We start from the raw sequence: 19018 nt of genomic DNA on the forward strand, positions 1-19018 counted from the left end.
AGATCTGACCTGGGTATTTTATGGCCCGCGGGCCACATCTGGCCGGCTGACTACCTTTGACCGGCCCACGTGAGTTCGTAGTAAAAGTGTAGCGACATCTATTACTTTGTGATAGGTGCACGAAAAATACAATTACATGGCTTTTATTTTGAAGGCCACAATTGTTTCTCTTAATTGAGTGCACTTATGCACATCAGCAAATGTGTTGAACAGCTTCCAAGAAATTAGCTCCTAGCCCTTAAATATGTCAGGTAACATTAAAAAAAGAAAAATTGACACAGAATGTAGAGTTTTTAACAAGGCGTGGACTTCTAAGTATTTAATTGCTGAAATCAAAGGTAAAGCTGTATGCTTAGTGTGTGGAGAACATATTGCGGTGATTAAGGAAAAATAATTTATAAATTTGCCATTACGAGAGTAAACACGGAGAAAAATACAAGAATTTCACTGATGCAGAGTGGGCACGAGCATCGGAAGATTTGCTAGCTAAACTGCAAAAGCAACAAGGATTTTCTACAAAGCTCCACTGATCCAGAGATGCAGCAGTCATGACCAGCTTTCTAATATCCCACAAAATTACAAGATACAGTAAGCCATTCTCTGATGGGGAGTTCATCAAAGACTGTTTGGTGGAGTCTTTAGCGCTAATATGCCCTGAGAAAAAAAGTTGTGTTTGCAAATGTGTCTCTCTTGAGGCACAACGTAATGAGGCGGGTCAATCACATTGCTGGGAATTTGGCGCTTTAACTGCAAAAGAAAACGGACAATTTTGTCTTGTTTTCCTTGGCTCTGGACGAGAGCTGTGACGTCTGTGATACAGCCCAGTTACTTACCTCTGTACGTGGATTAACGAAAGACTTTGAGATGGAGCTGGCAGCTATGCGGCCAATGAAAGGGTCTACAACAGGGAGTGATTTGTCACTCAGTCAGTCATCGTCTATTTGTTCACAGAGGTTATTGCATCCATGGACACGCTGGGACTAAAATGGGACAAACTGGTAGGTGTTAAAACCGATGGCTGTCCAGATCTGACGGGGAAAAATGTTGGACTTTTGAGGCGGATGCAAGATAAAGTGACTGAAATTAACCCAGAACAGAAATTGATATTTTTGCATTGTATCATTCATCAGGAGATGTTGTGAAAGTCAGTGCTAAAACTTAGCCATGTTGTTGATGTTGTAACTAAAATAGTTAATTTCATCAGGCCAAGAGCACTGAATTACAGACAGTTTGTTTCACTGTTAGAGGAGAGAGTATGAGACCTGAGAGCAGAGATTAAGGAGTTTTGTGAAAAGAAAGACAAGGACATTCCAGAGCTCTCAGATACACACTGGATTGCAGATCTGGCCTCTGCTGTTGATGTGATTGCACTAATGAATGAACTAAATACCAAGCTGCAAGGCAAGGGCCTCTTTGCACACAAAATGGACAGCTTGGTGACAGCTTTCGTGAGAAAGTTGAAGTTTCTTTCAAGTCAATTAGAGGGCAACATTCTCCATCACATGCCAACACTGAAAGAAGTCACACTATCAGCTGATCACCTCCACAAGTATTCATCCATGTTAGGGGCACTGCATGGTGAGTTTTCAAGAAGATTTGAAGACTTCAAAACAGTTGAGAGTGAAATGCACATTATTATTATAGTGTGGATAATGCACCCAGTGATGTCCAGTTTGAACTCTTTGATCTGCAGTCTGATAATCTACTGGCAGAGCATTTTAAGTCAGTATCACTGGTAGAGTTTTATTCCTCTCTCAAAGAGGAAATCTTCCCACACTTGAGGAGGCATGCTCAGAGGATGTTGCTTCTCTTTGGATCTACCTGCATCTGTGAACAAACATTCTCAGTGATGAAGTTTAACAAATCCAGATATAGATCCTCTCTCAGTGATGATCACTTGTATGCTGTACTTCGCATATCCACCTCAGATATTCAACCTGACTTCAGTGCACTTGTTCAAGCCCAAAACAGACTAGAGTTCTCTCACTGAACACCAAAAGAACTGAGGTAAATTAACGTGATGTTGGTCTTTGAAAACTAGCTAATAAAGTTATGATGTGATTTTTTAAATGCTGCAAAAAAATGCACATTTTCTAAATTGTTTTTATAAATGATCCTTAAATAGTGCAATAATTCTGTGTTCCACACTTGTTTGATTGACTGTTTGACATGTTTGGTTTACTGTGCTTTATCAATGTGAGTTGATGCTGCTATTTTACGTTATGATGCTAGTTTTTTTAAACATTGCAAAAGTTTCTCACTTGGCCCCTTTGGAAAAATAATTGCCCACCCCTGCCCTAGATCAAAGGTTCACAACCTTGGGGGGTACGAGATGGCATTTCAGGGAATGCGACAAAGAGGAAGAGATGCCATGTTTAGACCTTATTGTGGTGCAATTGGTGCCTTGCCATGTGCAATCATTTGTAGGTCATTTATTAGTTAGTGCCCCTGTTCTATGCTATGAAAAGATTCAAGCATTGCAAGTGCAGTTGTCACCTGTGAATGAGCTGCAGAAATGTGTGTTCTTGTGGGTTCCTTGTTGCGGACAAAGAATTCATAAAGCCTTTTTTTATGAGGATGGTGTTTGGACCTTGCAATGATCTGTAGAGCAGAGTGGGGTCTACTACTGATTTCTGTGCAAGCCCTGATCATGAAACGTTACTGAATTTTGAGGTTTAATTGACATTTTTGCAAGGGGGGATAAAAGGGTGTCTGAATTGGATGCAACACCTGCTGCTTACATTCAGCCCACCTCTCCTGCCGGTGGTCCTAGCAGTAGCTCCACAATTTTAACTGTGCAACACATCTGTTTTTGAACTGCAGCACAAGTGTTATTGGGGGGACAAAGTTTGTCGACTGTGTGTCACTGCTTAGCGGTGCAAAAGACCCCAGTTATTTCACAAAGGTCTCCAATGACCCAAACCCCATGATCGTTGATCATGTGACATTTCCTCATGGTGCTTAATGGTTTACGGGTTACCCTAACCTCTGGATTGTCAGTTGAGTATCTAAGCTTCACAGGGGACACATTTACAAGATTATTGAGATTTATAAAGGTCAATTACTCAATTTATATTTAAATTTTATGCACTGTCTTAAAAGCTTATTTTTTTAGTTAAATTTGTTCCCCTGCAGTACTGTGTGTGGCTCATTTTTGGTTCAAAAATTAGAGATTTGACTTATTCATCTTCAAATGTGATACTATTTTTATAGGAGGTGTAAACAGAAATCAAACATTTTCTACGGGTGCAGGGCATGGAAAAGGCTGGGATCCACTGCACTAGATGGGTGTCACTCTTCATCCATTACCATGCACCTAGTTACAGGGACAGCCCAGTAAGTTTTTTTGTTTCTTCTGTTAATTTCTTCCTTTCACTTCCCAGATTTTAGCCTCCATATGAGTCTTTCTCATCTCTACATGAATGGGAATTATGTATACACACTCACACTTTCACTTGTACATCATCACATCTCCTCTATAATTGTACTTGTTTGAAGTTTTTATTTTTAACTTAAGCTATTAATGTTAGTTGCATGTGATGTTATGTTCTGTTATAAGCAGATCCAAATGTTTCTTTCTTATTTCAGCTGCTCCCGTTAGGGGTCACCACAGCAGATCATCTTCTTCCATCTTTCTGTCCTCTGCATCGTGTTCTGTTACATCCATCACCTGCATGTCCTCTCTCACCACATCCATAAACCTTCTCTTAGGCCTTCCTCTTTTCCTCTTTCCTGGAAGCTCTATCCTTAACATCCTTATCCCAATATACTCAGCATCTCTCCTCTGCACAAAAGCAGCTCCAAATCTACTAAGTCAAATTCCTGTACATTAAGTACTGGCGAATAAAAGGGATTCTGATTCTCATCATCATAAATGTAATTTTTATATTCACAATATGTAGCTTCGGTCCTCCCTATGTGGAGTTTGCATGTTCTCCCCGTGTCTGCATGGGTTTCCTCAGAGTACTCTGGTTTCCTCCCACAGTCCAAAGACATGCAGGTTAGGTGCATTGGTGATTCTAAATTGTCCTTAGTGTGTGCTTGGTGTGTGGGTGTGTGTGTGTGTGTGCGCGTGTGCGCGCCCTTCGGTGGGCTGGTGCCCTGCCCAGGGTTTGTTTCCTGCCTTGTGCCCTGTGTTGGCTGGAATTGGCTCCAGCAGACCCCCGTGACTTTGTAGTTAGGAAATAGCGGGTTGGATAAAGGATGGATATGTAGTGTCACACACGTGCGAATAGGACACAACTAAAGGGCCTGAATAATAGTAATTCCATGCCTGACCAGGGGGCGGCAAGGTACACTAATTGTCTTTTTCAATCCTGTACAGACCAGCGCCTCTGATAAGGTCACTTCCGGTTTCTGGTGCCTCTGATGATATCACGTCCGGTTCTGGCACTGCTGATGGTCTCACATCCGATCCAGATGGTGTCACTTCCGGTTCTGGCCCTGATGACATCATTTCCTTCACTGGCCCTTAAAGCTGCCATCTTAATTCAACAGTTCAGTTCAACTGTGGACTCCGATCTGTAAAGATCTGTTTGTTATTTTCAAACCATCTGCAGCCAGGATAAAATATATGGGTGGCTGCCCCAAACCTTTATGATGTCTCTGAGTAATACTATATTACTTTAACATTGCCTTTTTATAACTTCACTTTAACTTAATCCTGATACTCTGTATGTTCAATTCATCATCATAACTATTCATGGTGGCTCTAAAAACCGTACTGACCCCTACTCTCTCTTCTGTTTCTTTTTCCGGTTTCTCTGTGGTGGTGGCCTGCGCCACCACCACCTACTCAAAGCATCATGATGTTCCAACAATTATGGATGGATCAAAAGCCAGAAGTCTACGTGACCATCATCATCAAGTCCTTCAGTGAGAACCCTAAATCCAAAGAGACTGTTTCATTTATGTTGGTTAGAATGCCCAGAGGGGACTGGGCAGTCTAATGGTCTGGAATCCCTACAGATTTTATTTTTTTCTCCAGCCGTCTGGAGTTTTTTTTTGTTTGTTTTTTCTGTCCACCCTGGCCATTGGACCTTACTCTTATTCTATGTTAATTAATGTTGACTTATTTTATTTTCTTGCTGTGTCTTTTATTTTTCTATTCTTCATTATGTAAAGCACTTTGAGCTACTGTTTGTATGAAAATGTGCTATATAAATAAATGTTGTTGTACTTGTGACAGTAGTAAAAGAGAAAATATTGCAGTGGGTCTGAAACTTTGAATTTATGTTTTCAAGACATTTGCATGGTTCAGCCATACCTGAGCACAATTTGACCACTCATGGTTTGATATCTGTGTGTATTTCTGTGTCTGTTTGCATGTTGCATGCATAACACAGTACAACATCTTTAATGAGAGCAGGCAATTCAACCCAACAAAGCTTAACAATCCCATTTACTTATTTTTGCCAAAATAACACAAAAAAAAGTCAAATTTGGCAAGTCCCTAAAGTCCTACTCTTTGATCATACACATTTGGTCATTTCTAGAGATTTTAATATCGCACTGACATGGACTTTAGATCTTGGAATTTCAGATCATTTCTGTATATTTTTTTAGTGTATCGTTACTTGTGCCTAGAATTGAAAAAACGTTAAAAGACTTTTTTTTAATTCAGTGGCTGCCTTGTACTTCGATAGTATTCTTACCAGTTAGCCTGTGAGTAGTACCAGTCCAGACATAGCCACTGATATAAATATTAAGGTGGAAAATTTTAATTGTAAACTGAGAGGGCAGCTAACAAAGTAGCCTCAGAAAAACATTTCATGATATTATCCAGTTTTTTTGCAAGTTTAATGCCGTAAAGCTGAAACAAAATGGAGGAAGAAAACATTGATTGTACATTATGAAATTGTGAATGATAGTATGGCTGAATAACACATAAATCCTAAATTCATAAATGAAAATTCACGTAATCCAAGAGTATTATTTTCTACTATCGATTGTCTTAACTCAGCTTCTGCAACAGAATTCATTTTAGAGACAGCAAAAACCAATAGTGATGCCTTTGCTGTATATTTTAAAGAAAAACTAAATAATATAATAAGTAATGTAATGCAAACAGCAAACATAAACCTTGCAGAGCTACAATATTTGTATTGCAGTTCTACACCTTTGTTTTAATAAATTCATCTGAACTGCAGAAAATAATTTCTCTGCTTATGTCACACACTTGTGTGCTTGATCCGATTCCAACAAAGTTCTTCCAAGAAGTCTCAGAGGTATTAATTTACATTGTACTGGATATTGTTAACTGCTCCTTAGATGCTGTTATTTCTAAAGCTTCTTTAAAGATTATCATATCATGCTACTGTATACAAATCTATTGGAGTGCCCATTTCCTCACCTGCTGGCCTAACTAATGCACTTAGTACCTGGCAGTAAACAGAAATGTGAATGAGGAAGAGGAAGTGAAAGCAAACAAAGATGTGGCAGTCCGCACCATACAACCCGATACAGTTAGATGTTCAGTCTCTCAGGAAGCACTGTTGGCATCTTTTTCTCCTTTGCGCTGCATGTGTCCCTCAGGCATGTTGGTGGTAGAAGACTCCTATCCAGTTCATCGACTGACCTTACTTCGTTTTTCCCTGGGCGCTTGTGGCCCAGTACCAGTCACTTTTCCAAGTTGCCTGAGGTGGTGCACTGCCTCTTCCCTGGGGTGCATAAAAATTACATTCTTCCTGCCTTGATAAGGTGACTAGCTTCACCTTTCTAAGCTCACAAGGTTAAATTATGCTCCTGAGATCAGCAGCAGGACAAGCTATAGTGAGCTGGTGTAACTTTTCATTTAGAAGCAGGGGTCTATGTAGAGAAACATGGCTTTATAACCATAATGGTTTCTTATCTCTTCTCGGCATAGCACCAAGCCACATTCCACATGGCAGTTTTCATGAAACTCTGGACTTACAATGCCATTTAGCCTTTGACAGCTTTTATTTAAAACAATTATCAGAATATTCAAGCAATTCTTATCCTAATACACAAACAAATATAAGTAAGGTACGTTTTGCTTATAACATTGCAGGCTGTTTTAATATAGAAAAGAAAAAGTGACATTGTAAAAGCCCTGTTTTAAATCACTTCAAGTAAATTGTGCTTCTTCCAGAAAAGTTCTACTGCTTCCTCCTACAAGCTCTGACAAGGTGGCTCAATGACAACAAGCTGAGTCTGAGCATTGTAAAGACAAAATTAATCACTATTTACACTAGTAGACACAAAATGAGTCATGCAGCCAACATTAATGGAGCAACAACTATTGGCTGCTTACCCATTTTTATCAGACTTCCCCTTGCACTTCTTCATAATATGATGACCCTCTTGGCCCCACAACTTGTGACTTGAACTTTGCAAAACTGATTTTTGTGCAGCTCATTGATTTCCCTGGCCAGTCTCATTTTTGTTTATCATTTGTTCATTATGTTTGCATACACGTCACCATGGTAATTCTAAATTTATACTGATATTTCATTTTCTATTAATAAATTATTCGGATGTGTAAAATGTCCCATGCTTGTATTCTTTGTCTGAATTTTCTTTATCAGTCTTGACATTGATTTTGAAAGAAAAGAAAATAAATATATGACAAGTTGCTTTTATCCTTCTTTTGTATCCTGATGTTGTTATTTGTACGGCTGAATGAAGGGAAAAAAACTAAAGGAAGGAAATGAAATTAGAGCCATAATCCCAAAAGGCAAATAACAAAGAGCTGCACATTGACAGGCAAAAACAAGTGAATAAGACCTATTTAAACAGATATTAGAAATGATAAACTGCATAGAAATGACAGGATTTTAAAACATGTCAACTATAAACTGAAACACCCTGATTTGAAAAGGAAATGTGGTATATGTTTATTTGAGATAAGTTCATTCAAGTTTGGATAACCTTTCTTTAAGGTAAAGCTGGTTGATTTCTAAAAGTAAACTTCCATTTGTAAATGAAAAAGGTCTGACCATCGGCTCCCATTCTTCCTAGCAGTTTTCATGTTGTATGTGTTAATGTCTTGGCTTCTAAGGATAATCTAACGTGACAGTGATTATGTTTCAGTTTTGCTGCCATTGTTGACACATTTTTCTTATTTTTCTTCCACCTGTTGATCTAAACAGTTCATGTTGGTTACTATAAACCTGTTAAATGTTTATTTTCTGCTTCAAATTTCTTTGCTGGAGCTCTGCTACTAGTAACAGGTTTGCGGAACATCTTTTGCAGACTGCGGCTAATTTATTTCATTATTAACCTGCTGCAGCAAAAAAAAACTTTTTTCCAAAAGCAGCCGTACCACTTGCCCTTCAGAACTGGTGATCCACCTAAAGCTAATCATGTTTGGGCCCCTCCAGTACTTGGGTGGGAGACCATCTAGGAAAAGCTTTGGTTGCTGCTGGAAGAGGTGTTGGTGAGGCCAGCAGGGGCTGCTTACCCTGTGGTCTGAACGTGGATCCCAATGCCCCAATTCTGTGATGGGGACACTGTGTTGTAAATATGGACATAAAACCGAGGTCCTGACTCTCTGTTGTCATAAAAGATCCCTGGACATCCTTCCTAAAGAGCAGGGTGTTTCCCAATGTCCTAACTAAACTGCTCACGTAAGCCTCATCATTCCGGGCCCCTAATCATCCCCTGTCTCTAATTGGCTAACTATCTCTCTCACCACTTCATCATCTAATAGCTAATGTGTGGTGAACGTACTTGTTTAAAGATGGCTGCCATTGCATTATCCACATTATGGTGAATGAAGTTGCTTCCCACTTACTATATAAAGTATTGAAACAAGCAATATATACATGTAAAGAATTATGTATTATCATATCATTGTGTTTATGTGTTAATGTCAATTGTAAGTTTGCATAGGTATTTGCGTGGCTACAATATAATGTTAGCTTTGCCTAGCTATGTACATAATGGAAGGTTATGTTTTATCCTTAAAACTAACCTGATCAATATGCTTGATTGCAATTTTTTGCCACTGATTAACAGCAAAAATCACAACATCAAATGGGACAGCAAAGATCCCTGCATTCTTCTAAATCAATTAAAAACTACAAAATTATTGATTTTATAAGTTCCTTTGCCCTAAATAAACTATGCTGTGAAAAGCAGTCCTTAGAAGTCAAGGTCAAGGTCAAGAAAAGCCCCCAGAACTTAAACTTAATTTAGTCATGTGAATTCAATATAAATGGCAAACATGTCAGGAAGAAAAAATAAGGAAAGCAAGATAAAGCAAGCCATTGAAAAGTCCTCAATTAATGTTTTATAAATCCTGATACCTGCTGGCATTGCTGATTGCTTGATAGTGAAAAGGTGACACTAATGTTAAAGTCTTTTCAGAGTTGGGCATCTAGTATGTCACCGCTGCACATCCTTTATTTATAATTAAGTTTCTCTTTATCTGTCTTTAGCACTTTCCACATGTCTCCTTGAAAGATGAAGAATATTGGAAGAATTTTGGAAGACTGTCCAACGTCTGAGTAATCAACATTTGACATCCCTCGAAGTCTGGCACCATCCATAAATGTCAAAACTTTACTCACTTTATTTAGATTCTGACTTCAATTCACTGTTATTATACCACATATTTCTCTATTATAAAAAAAAACCTGGGAGGAGACAAGACTTTTTAGCCTGGGATGAGACGTGACTATTTCAGAGAGATACCCGCAAGAGATTTAACCATGCCCGGAGCCGGAAATAAATGACAAAGAGTAGATGACAAAGTAGAACGTTGTAAAGAATTCAAAAACGTTGGTGCGATACACATGCAGAGCAGGTTAGAGATAATGAAAGTACTAAAATTCGAAAGTATCAAAAAATGATAGTAAAGATTGCAAACGGAAATTATTACTCAGTGAAATAACAGAACAGTGAAAAGAGATTGAATATATTGTTCGGATTTAAACTTGTAGATCGTTTAATTCATGTTGCCATCAGGGAAAAGATGTGTTTCTTCCCAATGAAGAGGCCTATCCACAAGAATTAAAAGATTTGTTGTTTGGTTAAAGTAAAATCTACATATGCAAGTGGCAGAGACGTGAAGTGACTGGTGCGTAGCACAGGCCGGGGTTGTTGGCGAGCGAACCCAGCATGGGGCAAAGCCCACTAGTTACAATAAAGGAAATGAACTGGTAAGTGACTTGCCTCCATGACTGTGTAGTTTCAGAAAGCTGAAAGACCTAAATGCTCCTACAGTTCCTGTCACTGAGAGCAGTTTCAAGTCCTACTGTATCCTTTTTTTTTCATTTGTATGAACAGACACAAAATAAAGCCATGTCGTCTTGCGTTTTCTTTATTTCTTCCCCTCCTGACATTACCTATTTATCCTTAGGACACCTCTAGGCCAGGTCGTACATCGTCCTGTGTTCAGTCATGGGATGTGCTTTCATATACTGAGCCAGACCTGAATAAACAAAACTACATGTGGAAGGATACACTAACAATTGTAACTGCCTTTGTGACCTTTTTTGAATTGCAGTTATTATATAATTCTTTCTGCTGTCCTGCACCATTTTTCCTCATTCTGTCTTGAGGGAATGAAAACATCCTGCAAATTACCTTTAAAATAACTCTTTACTTTCAAATGTGGCCTATGCCCCTTGGGGAGCAAGTGACAAAACTCTTTTGCTTGCTTTAGTAATTGTACAGTGTAGTCACTGGCCAGTCTTCCTGACTTGGTTTCATCCCCATACAGTATCTCCTTGAACAGTTCCCCGGAGTTCTAAAACTCAACAGTTTCACCTTCAGTATACATTTTTTGTCAGAGTTAAACTGTGCTGCATTCTGAGCTCAAGCTGTTACAGGAATGACTGAGGGGGTCAAGGAACAAAAAAGGAAACAAACAGTAATCTGTCACCTCCCTGCCAATTACCTCTGCATTTTAATTGAGTAATGCAGAGATTTTGAGGTAAGGTAGTTATACTTACTGAATGAAGGTGCAAGCATCAGAGCAACAGAGAACAAGATAAACAAGCAAGTAAGATTGAGATGTACTACTACTACATAATTATACCTGTGACAAGACTAAGACAAATATTAGTATCCTAAACGCTTTTTCAGCACAACAGCAGCAATCCTGTATGAGAGAAGCCAGTCAGATCCAAAATATCTCATGAACAGGTCCGTTTTCAAAAGATATATAAACACAAATAAATTGGGTGCAGTATGAATAGGTGCAGAGAGATCATTCCACAGCTTTGAAATAAACTTGGAGAAACATTCTCCAGTCTTGGCACATCTAGCAACTGGAGGAATAGTCAGTGGACAAGCAGAGGTGGAACATAGACTTCTTGAAGGGACATATGGAGAGACCAAAGATTGGAGATATTGAGGAGCAGACCCAATCAGAGAACTGTAGATCAAAACAAGAGTTATGAATTTAATCCTTGCAGAAACAGTAAGCCAGTGGAGAGACAGAAGCAGAGGAGTAGTAGGAGTGAAACGAGGAACCAAGGACACCAGTCGAGAAGCTGCATTCTGGAGGAGATGGAGAGGTCTGACAGCACTTGGAGGAAGTCCCACCAGGAGAAAGTTTCTATAGTTCAGCCAAGAGAGAACCGGTGCCTTACAAAGAAGCTGTGTGACTTAGTGAAAATAGGTCAAATCCCTTGGAAATGATTAAGTGTAAAAGAGCACAACAGACAAGGGAAAGGTTTGAGATTCCACCCTGTATATTATTAACAATGATTGGAAATGAAAGGAATATAGAGTAGTCTAAAAAGACTGAGTCCAAGATTTGACTGACTGGGGCAAGTGGCTGGCTTTATAGGTGGTGGGAAGGAAGAAGAGGGTCCAATGGGGACCAACAAATGTGAGGTCAGTAAGATGGCGTGGTCTGGAGACAGAAGTGACAAAAGTCTTTGGGTTTAGGTGGCCTTACCTTCTGGTGATCTGCAGAGGAGGGAGAAAAGACATTACTACACTTCATCAACCCCTGACTATGTATTTTTCCCTTAGTTAAGTCTCCCATATGCACGTGTGTGACAGGAGAAAGAAACAACAGGAGTGGGTCATTGAAGATATATGTTCAATGAATGAGAGCAATGAGTCAAAAGTCGCACCAAGATTTCTGATTATGATTGATCGTGAATGGGCGACATCTTCAAGGGAGATGCTTAGAGACAGATCTGAGAAAGGAGAATCAGAGGGCAAGTACAAGATTGCTGACTTTGAAAGGTTAAGTTTAAGCTGATGAACATTCATCCAAGATGAGATGGTGGAGAGACAGCTGAAGATCTTGGCTGAAACCTGTGGTTTGTAAGAGGTACAGTAAATAAAAGGAAGACCTCCGTACATGTGACTATAATGACCCTATCAACCTATAAATCTTACCCCTCTTCAGTCACCATACTGGGCTAACAACATGTTTGAAAAGTTTGATTCGACTCTTCAACACAACATTCAAAGTGAAATATGTATTTCACTTAACCTTGTTGTTTTAATGTAAATAAAGTCTTTTTACCCTGCTATATTAAATCCGGTCCACACTTCATTTCTGCCTATTCATGGCAGTTCATTTTAAAATGAAGATTTTTCCAAATCTTGTAAACATTATCAACAAGGAACATCACATTGTGGTAGAATAATTCAGAGATACCAATATAAACCTCAGGACGTCAGCATGCTGTCATGAAGAGTGTACAGTAATTCATATATAGTAATATATAGTGTATAATAATAATATATAGCCATTAATAGGAAACCCCAATTCACCATAATCATGCTGGAAAAAAGTAAGCTCTATTCAGACTAGAATGCAAATGTTCTTACTCGTATCACAACCAGGATAGCATCTTTGTCAAGACCCTGTCAAACTACACAAGTTTTCCAGCAACCTTCTGTCGTAGACATTATTTACATAATCTTGGCAAGTCGGAGGCAGCTACAACACACTCCTATGACTCCAGCCATGTAGTCTGATTTTTCAGCAACTCAGTCAAACCTTTCTGCAGCTTATCCCAACTTTGTGTGTTTGAGAGCTTACAATCAATAGGGTTTTTGCTTCAATAGTTCAAAATATATACTGTAAATATCCAGGAAATTACAATAATACAAAAAATGCCACTCTGGGGTGAGGAACCACATAACATCTGGCTAGATGAGACAAGTCCAAAACAAACATCTTCATGAAAGAAGAAATATTTATTAGGAGTTCAAAAAATGTGGGTAAAGGGTTTGCCTAAAAAGGCAATCCACAGCAAACAAATCCTAAACTACAAAAAATACTTCAGAAACAGAAAAAGAAGTAAGAGAAATCCGCAAACCAGAAAGTCGATACTCACAATGAAGCCCTGAAGGACCCATTCTTCTGCCACTAACTATATATATAGCTGAGGGTGGTCCTACAGCAGTGATAATAAGTTGTCCCCACCGCTTGGGGCTCCACTCACAAAATATGTAGAACATAGGAGAGTACATAATACATTCATAGGAAGCAACAAAAATAAATAAATACGATGAATACCTGAAAAATGATACAAAAATGAAACAGAGCAGAAAAATAAACATAAAACAGGGAGAACACCCTGGATGAAATGTAAGACCTTCCTTTTGGATTTTTACTATTCTGTATCCTGTGGGAAGGATGAGTGTTATTTTTTTGCTTTGAAAAGACGCAGAGTGAAGGAGAAGGGTTGATGTGTCAGACTGCAGTCAGTGCCATAATCTGCATGTTACATAGGAGTAATAGATATTTATTATTTTTTAAATCTGCATTTAAGACAAATACATTTAAAGAGCTTGCCAGTTAGGTTTGATACATAATAGAGAGAACTCATGATGTCTTTTATGAGCTATTGTAAAGCATAAAGCAGCTTTATTTCTTTTTAAACATGCAGATGTCTCCCACCAGAGCAGAGTGATTGCTGAAGTATTTGATTGACACACACTTCTCCTTTTATGAAATACTTTTATACTCCCTATCATATTTTTGTTTCATAATTTTTATATGGAAGTGGAAATACAACTGAATGTTGCAATGCCTGCTGAGGCTTCTTGAGCTACCAAAAAGGTGGGCTGCAGTAACGGGCTGTCTTTGGGGAGTGAAATAGCAGATATTGCTAGCCACAGTCCTTGTTTATTAAGTTTTTCTTTACTCTTTGTAAAAGAAGTAGTCTCAACACATGAAAAAAGGTTTGGGGCAGCTACCCATATATTGACCCTGGCTGCAAAAGGGTATTGAAAACAGGAATGATCTGTTTGGTTTGAGTTGCAAGACTGAACTGATGAGGTTTTGGAAAATGGCCTTGAAATGGAAGTGATGTCATCTGGTCAGAACTGGAAGTCACTGATGTCAGTCTAGGTGCCGGTTTTCACATATTTGGCCTGTAGAGATAACAGAGATAGGTTTAGTGCACCTCGCCACCACAACAACAACAACAACAACATTTATTTATATAGCACATTTTCATACAAACAGTAGCTCAAAGTGCTTTACATAATAAAGAATAGAAAAAAGACACAATAAGAAAACAAAATAAATCAACATTAATTAACATCGAATAAGAGTAAGGTTCAATGGCCAGGGGGGACAGAAAAAACAAAAAACTCCAGACGGATGGAGAAAAAATAATATCTGTAGGGATTCCAGACCATGAGACCGCCCAGTCCCCTCTGGGCATTCTACCTAACATAAATGAAACAGTCCTCTTTGGATTTAGGGTTCTCACGGAAGGGCTTAATGATGATGATGGTCACGTAGACTTCTGCCTTTAAATCCATCCATCATTGTTGGAGCATCATGAAGCTTTGAGTAGGTGGAGGTGGCACAGGCCACCACCACAAAGAAACCGGAAAAAGAAACAGAAAAGAGAGTAGGGGTCAGTACGGATTTTAGAGCCACCATGAATAGTTATTTTGAGGAGATTGAACATATAGAGTATCAGGATTAAGTTAAATTAAATTAAATTGAAGTTATAGAAAGGCTATGTTAAATTAATATGTTTTCAGCAGTGTTTTAAACTGCTCTACTGTATCAGCCTGGCGAATTCCTATTGGCAGGCTATTCCAGATTTTAGGTGCATAGCAGCAGAAGGCCGCCTCACCACTTCTTTTAAGTTTTGTTCTTGGAATTCTAAGGAGACACTCATTTGAGGATCTGAGGTTAAGATTTGGAATATAAGGTGTCAGACATTCCGATATATAAGATGGAGCGAGATTATTTAAGGCTTTATAAACCATAAGCAGAATTTTAAAGTCAATCCTGAATGACACAGGTAATTACCTCCACTTGGTCCACTCAGCTCCTTCCTAGTTGCACGTGTGTGACAACTTGTACTTCCTATATGGGTAGCCAGCGCAGTCTGGGATGATGACACCAATTGGCACTACCCTGGGTAGGGCTAATCAACATAATTTCAGAACTGAATTAAGGAATCTGTGCAAAATGTGTGAGGATTTGCATACCAGAAAAACACAAGCAGAGGTACCCAGTGGTGCCCATGGTTGGAGTTGGGACACTTATTACAATTTGGAACAAAGCATAGCTTACAGTCTTCCCCTGTACAAAACTTGGTTGAGATAGGTTTCAGCAGTGTGCATTTGCTTTTGGACAAACACACACAAAAGCATAAAACAACTCATTCAGCTTTATATATTAGAAGAAGCTGTAAAGATTATTCAAAATATTTCCACAACACACATTTCATATTTATTACTTTCTTAATACATTTATACTGTTTACTGTACTAATCTTCTACAAAGGTTCTTCATGAAAAATAATGTTTAATTGTTGATTATGTAGCCAGCTATATGCTTTTTCTTTCATTTGGTCATCCTCTGAAAATTAACAACCTGTCCTAGCTGTCATGTAACTTTCTCTACTTTTATGTCGATGAGAATGAAGATTCATCTTCTTCATCAAATCTTGTAAACATTATCAACAGGGAACAGCAAATTGCAGTAGAATGATACAGAGATACCCATACAGACTTCGATACGCCACTACACTGTCATGACGATTGTACAGTAATTTTTGCACAGTTTTGAATATCTCTGTCCTACTTGTTCAGATTGCCCCCATGCTCAGAACATAAACAGGTGTGAATTTGTGCTCTTCTAATGCCTTCTGTTTATGAAAGTTGCACAGCACTCGCCTGCTCTATTAAGGTGCAGATCGATAGACTGTGCTGTCTTGTGGAGAAACCCAGTCTCATCTCACACGCTAACAATGAGGCCAACATCCATGGGGGGCCAAAGCACAAGTCTGATAGATACAATGCTGCAAAGTCTCTGTAAGCTGGCAGACAAAATAACCTGGAAACAAAAGTATGGAGACCTTTTTAGGAACGCTTACATTATTGTTAAATGGTGACTATGTGAGCTGCTGCCTGGGGTTAAATTCTGTTTAAATGACAGCTTTTTTTATTAGAACTTTGTAATGGGTAAGCACAGTGCCTTGGGGGTCTTTAAGTAGAAGTATTTTCTCATTTAATACAAAAGGTTCAATCTGGTCTTTTCATGAACTGTGCTCTCTCGAATTTACAGAGAATGGCATGATAAACATAAAACTAATCAGCAGTGGCTGTATTGATTTAAAACTAAAGGAAGAATGGCCAGACTTGTTGAAGATAATGGATAGGCCACCAATACTGAAATTACAATACTTCTAGTAATGCACAGAAGGCTATCTCTGAATGAACAAAGTGGTGGACCTTGATGAACATACAGCAGTTAAAGACAAAATATTATTAAGCCAGCACTTGACCTAAAAAGTAAGAATCCACATAGCCTTCCTGTCTTGTGTCAGTGCTGCACTTGGTGGTAATGCAGTGGTGTGTAGAATGCTTACCTGGCACACATTACCGATCGTAATTGAATCTTTGTGATGGTTGATATTTACTAAAGCATTGTTGTTGACCATGTGCATTCCTTTATTGTCTCATCTTCTCAAGCAGATATTTAAAGCAGGATAATGCAGAATGTCACAAAAAAACTCATCAACTGAAGCTGATCAGTTTACTGCAGTGATCACCATCCAAAATCCCTGTGGAATGTTTCCACAATGCTACTGAAAGGCTTGAAATGAGATCTGTAAGATGTAGTCATTTTCTACAGCATAAATTTTAAATTATTTTTAAATTTTTGGGTTCCTTTCAGATTAAAAAAGGCATCATATTATCACAAATGTGAGCACAAATCACCAGTTTGGGGTCATCTTCTAATACGGGGAAAGATCTGGATGTAACACTGCCACTGTCACTGATGCAATTTCTGTTTGCTTTAGGGTGCAGGAGGATGGTCTGAAGGACAAAGGGGGTCAATTTTGCTGTGAACACCAGCTACTTCACTACTTCTGCCTCTGTATAATCATTTAGTATTATATGTATATAGTATATAGTATTAATTCATGCATTTATCTCTAGTAGGAATGACTACTGCAATGCGGTGTTCACTGGCTGTTCAAACTGTTCTTTATACAGCCTCCAGTTAATCCAGAATGCGGCTGCAAGAATTATTACAAGAACAAGAAAATATGCACACATAACTCCAGTTCTTAAATCCTTACACTGGCTCCCGGTTAAGTTTAGGGCTGATTTCAAAATCCTCCTTTTAACATATGAAGCATTAAATGGCCAAGGTCCGGCTTACTTGTCTGAACTTACCATGACTTACAAACCAGAGCGCACATTAAGATCTCAAGATGCCGGTCTGCTTATGATTCCAAGGATTAATAAAATAACAGTGGGAGGTCGAGCTTTTAGTTACAGGGCCCCTAAACTGTGGAATGGTCTTCCTGCTGCTATAAGAGATGCCCCTTTGGTCTCAGCTTTTAAATCCCGGCTGAAGACTCATTACTTCAGTTTAGCATATCCTGACTAGAGCTGCTGGCTAACTGTACAGACTGCATCTCTGTTGTTAGTTGTTAGCACTAAAACATAAGTAACATGATAGTTATAATTGAATACTAACCCTCACCTATTCTGTTTCTGTTCTCGGTACCCAAATGTGGCACTTGGTGCCACGGCCCACCTGCCAAGTTGTTTGCCAGCCTATGGTAAAGTCATCCCTGATGGAGGATCACAGGAATCATGGGAAAGAGGGGTCCTTTCATTGGAGCAACGTTTCAGCCGTGGAATGGCCAAATGGGGAGGCAGCTTGATGGATGAGGTCTCCAGAACTCTAAAAATATCCAAATCTTATTATGTGATATCATCTACTGTTAAATTCTACTCCGTACTTCTAAAATTTTTATTATTATGCTGTATTAAGGATTTGTTCTGTTCTGTGTATTGTATTGTATTGACCCCCTTCTTTTGACACCCACTGCACGCCCAACCTACCTGGAAAGGGGTCTCTCTTTGAACTGCCTTTCCTAAGGTTTCTCCCATTTTTCCCTACAAGGTTTTTTTGGGAGTTTTTCCCTGTCTTCTCAGAGAGTCAAGGCTAGGGGGCTGTCAAGAGGCAGGGCCTGTTAAAGCCCATTGCGGCACTTCCTGTGTGATTTTGGGCTATACAAAAATAAACTGTATTGTATTGTATATAAACTGCCTAACCTAAGAAGTCCTTGTCAGTCTGGACCTTTACAATTGGAATGGATCTCAGTCAAAAAAGCTACTTAACGCATCAATGTTGTCATAGCCTTCCTTTGCAGATTTTTCCATTCTTAACTTAACTTAAAATTAAAAAGGGTCATCCCTGGTGCCCATCTCTTCTTTTGTTTTGTGCCTCTCCTTTCATAATATTCAGTGAAGCAGAGTGAATAGATTTTGTTCCAATTTATTTGGGTGTCAGAGTTTCAAGGCTGCAATAAGAGTGGCAAATGTGATTAACATCAATTAATCTGTTTACAGGTGTATATAGCAGTCACTTGAATGGACAAGAATCAGGCCAGAAATGGTCAAAGTTGATAAGGAATGTCTAAAATCTGTTAATCATGTTGAAATGCTAAACCAGTATGTATGGAAAACTTAAAAAAAAAGTTTAGTGACAGTAGAGTGGCATGTAACTAACCAACCCATAGCAGTGTGCCAAATGGTGAAAAGCACTGCATATAAAAATGGAGGCGACTCTCAGTTAACACAGACAG

At 38.8% G+C, this 19018-nt stretch overlaps 1 pseudogene; it reads left to right on the plus strand.

The window, feature by feature from the left end:
• The first annotated feature begins 965 nt into the window (after window positions 1–965).
• On the plus strand, window positions 966–1990 carry LOC120538227 (annotated as a pseudogene).
• Window positions 1991–19018: the final 17028 nt, after the last annotated feature.

Source organism: Polypterus senegalus, chromosome 10 (assembly GCF_016835505.1).
Source record: "Polypterus senegalus isolate Bchr_013 chromosome 10, ASM1683550v1, whole genome shotgun sequence".
In the NCBI taxonomy this organism is placed as follows: domain Eukaryota; kingdom Metazoa; phylum Chordata; class Cladistia; order Polypteriformes; family Polypteridae; genus Polypterus; species Polypterus senegalus.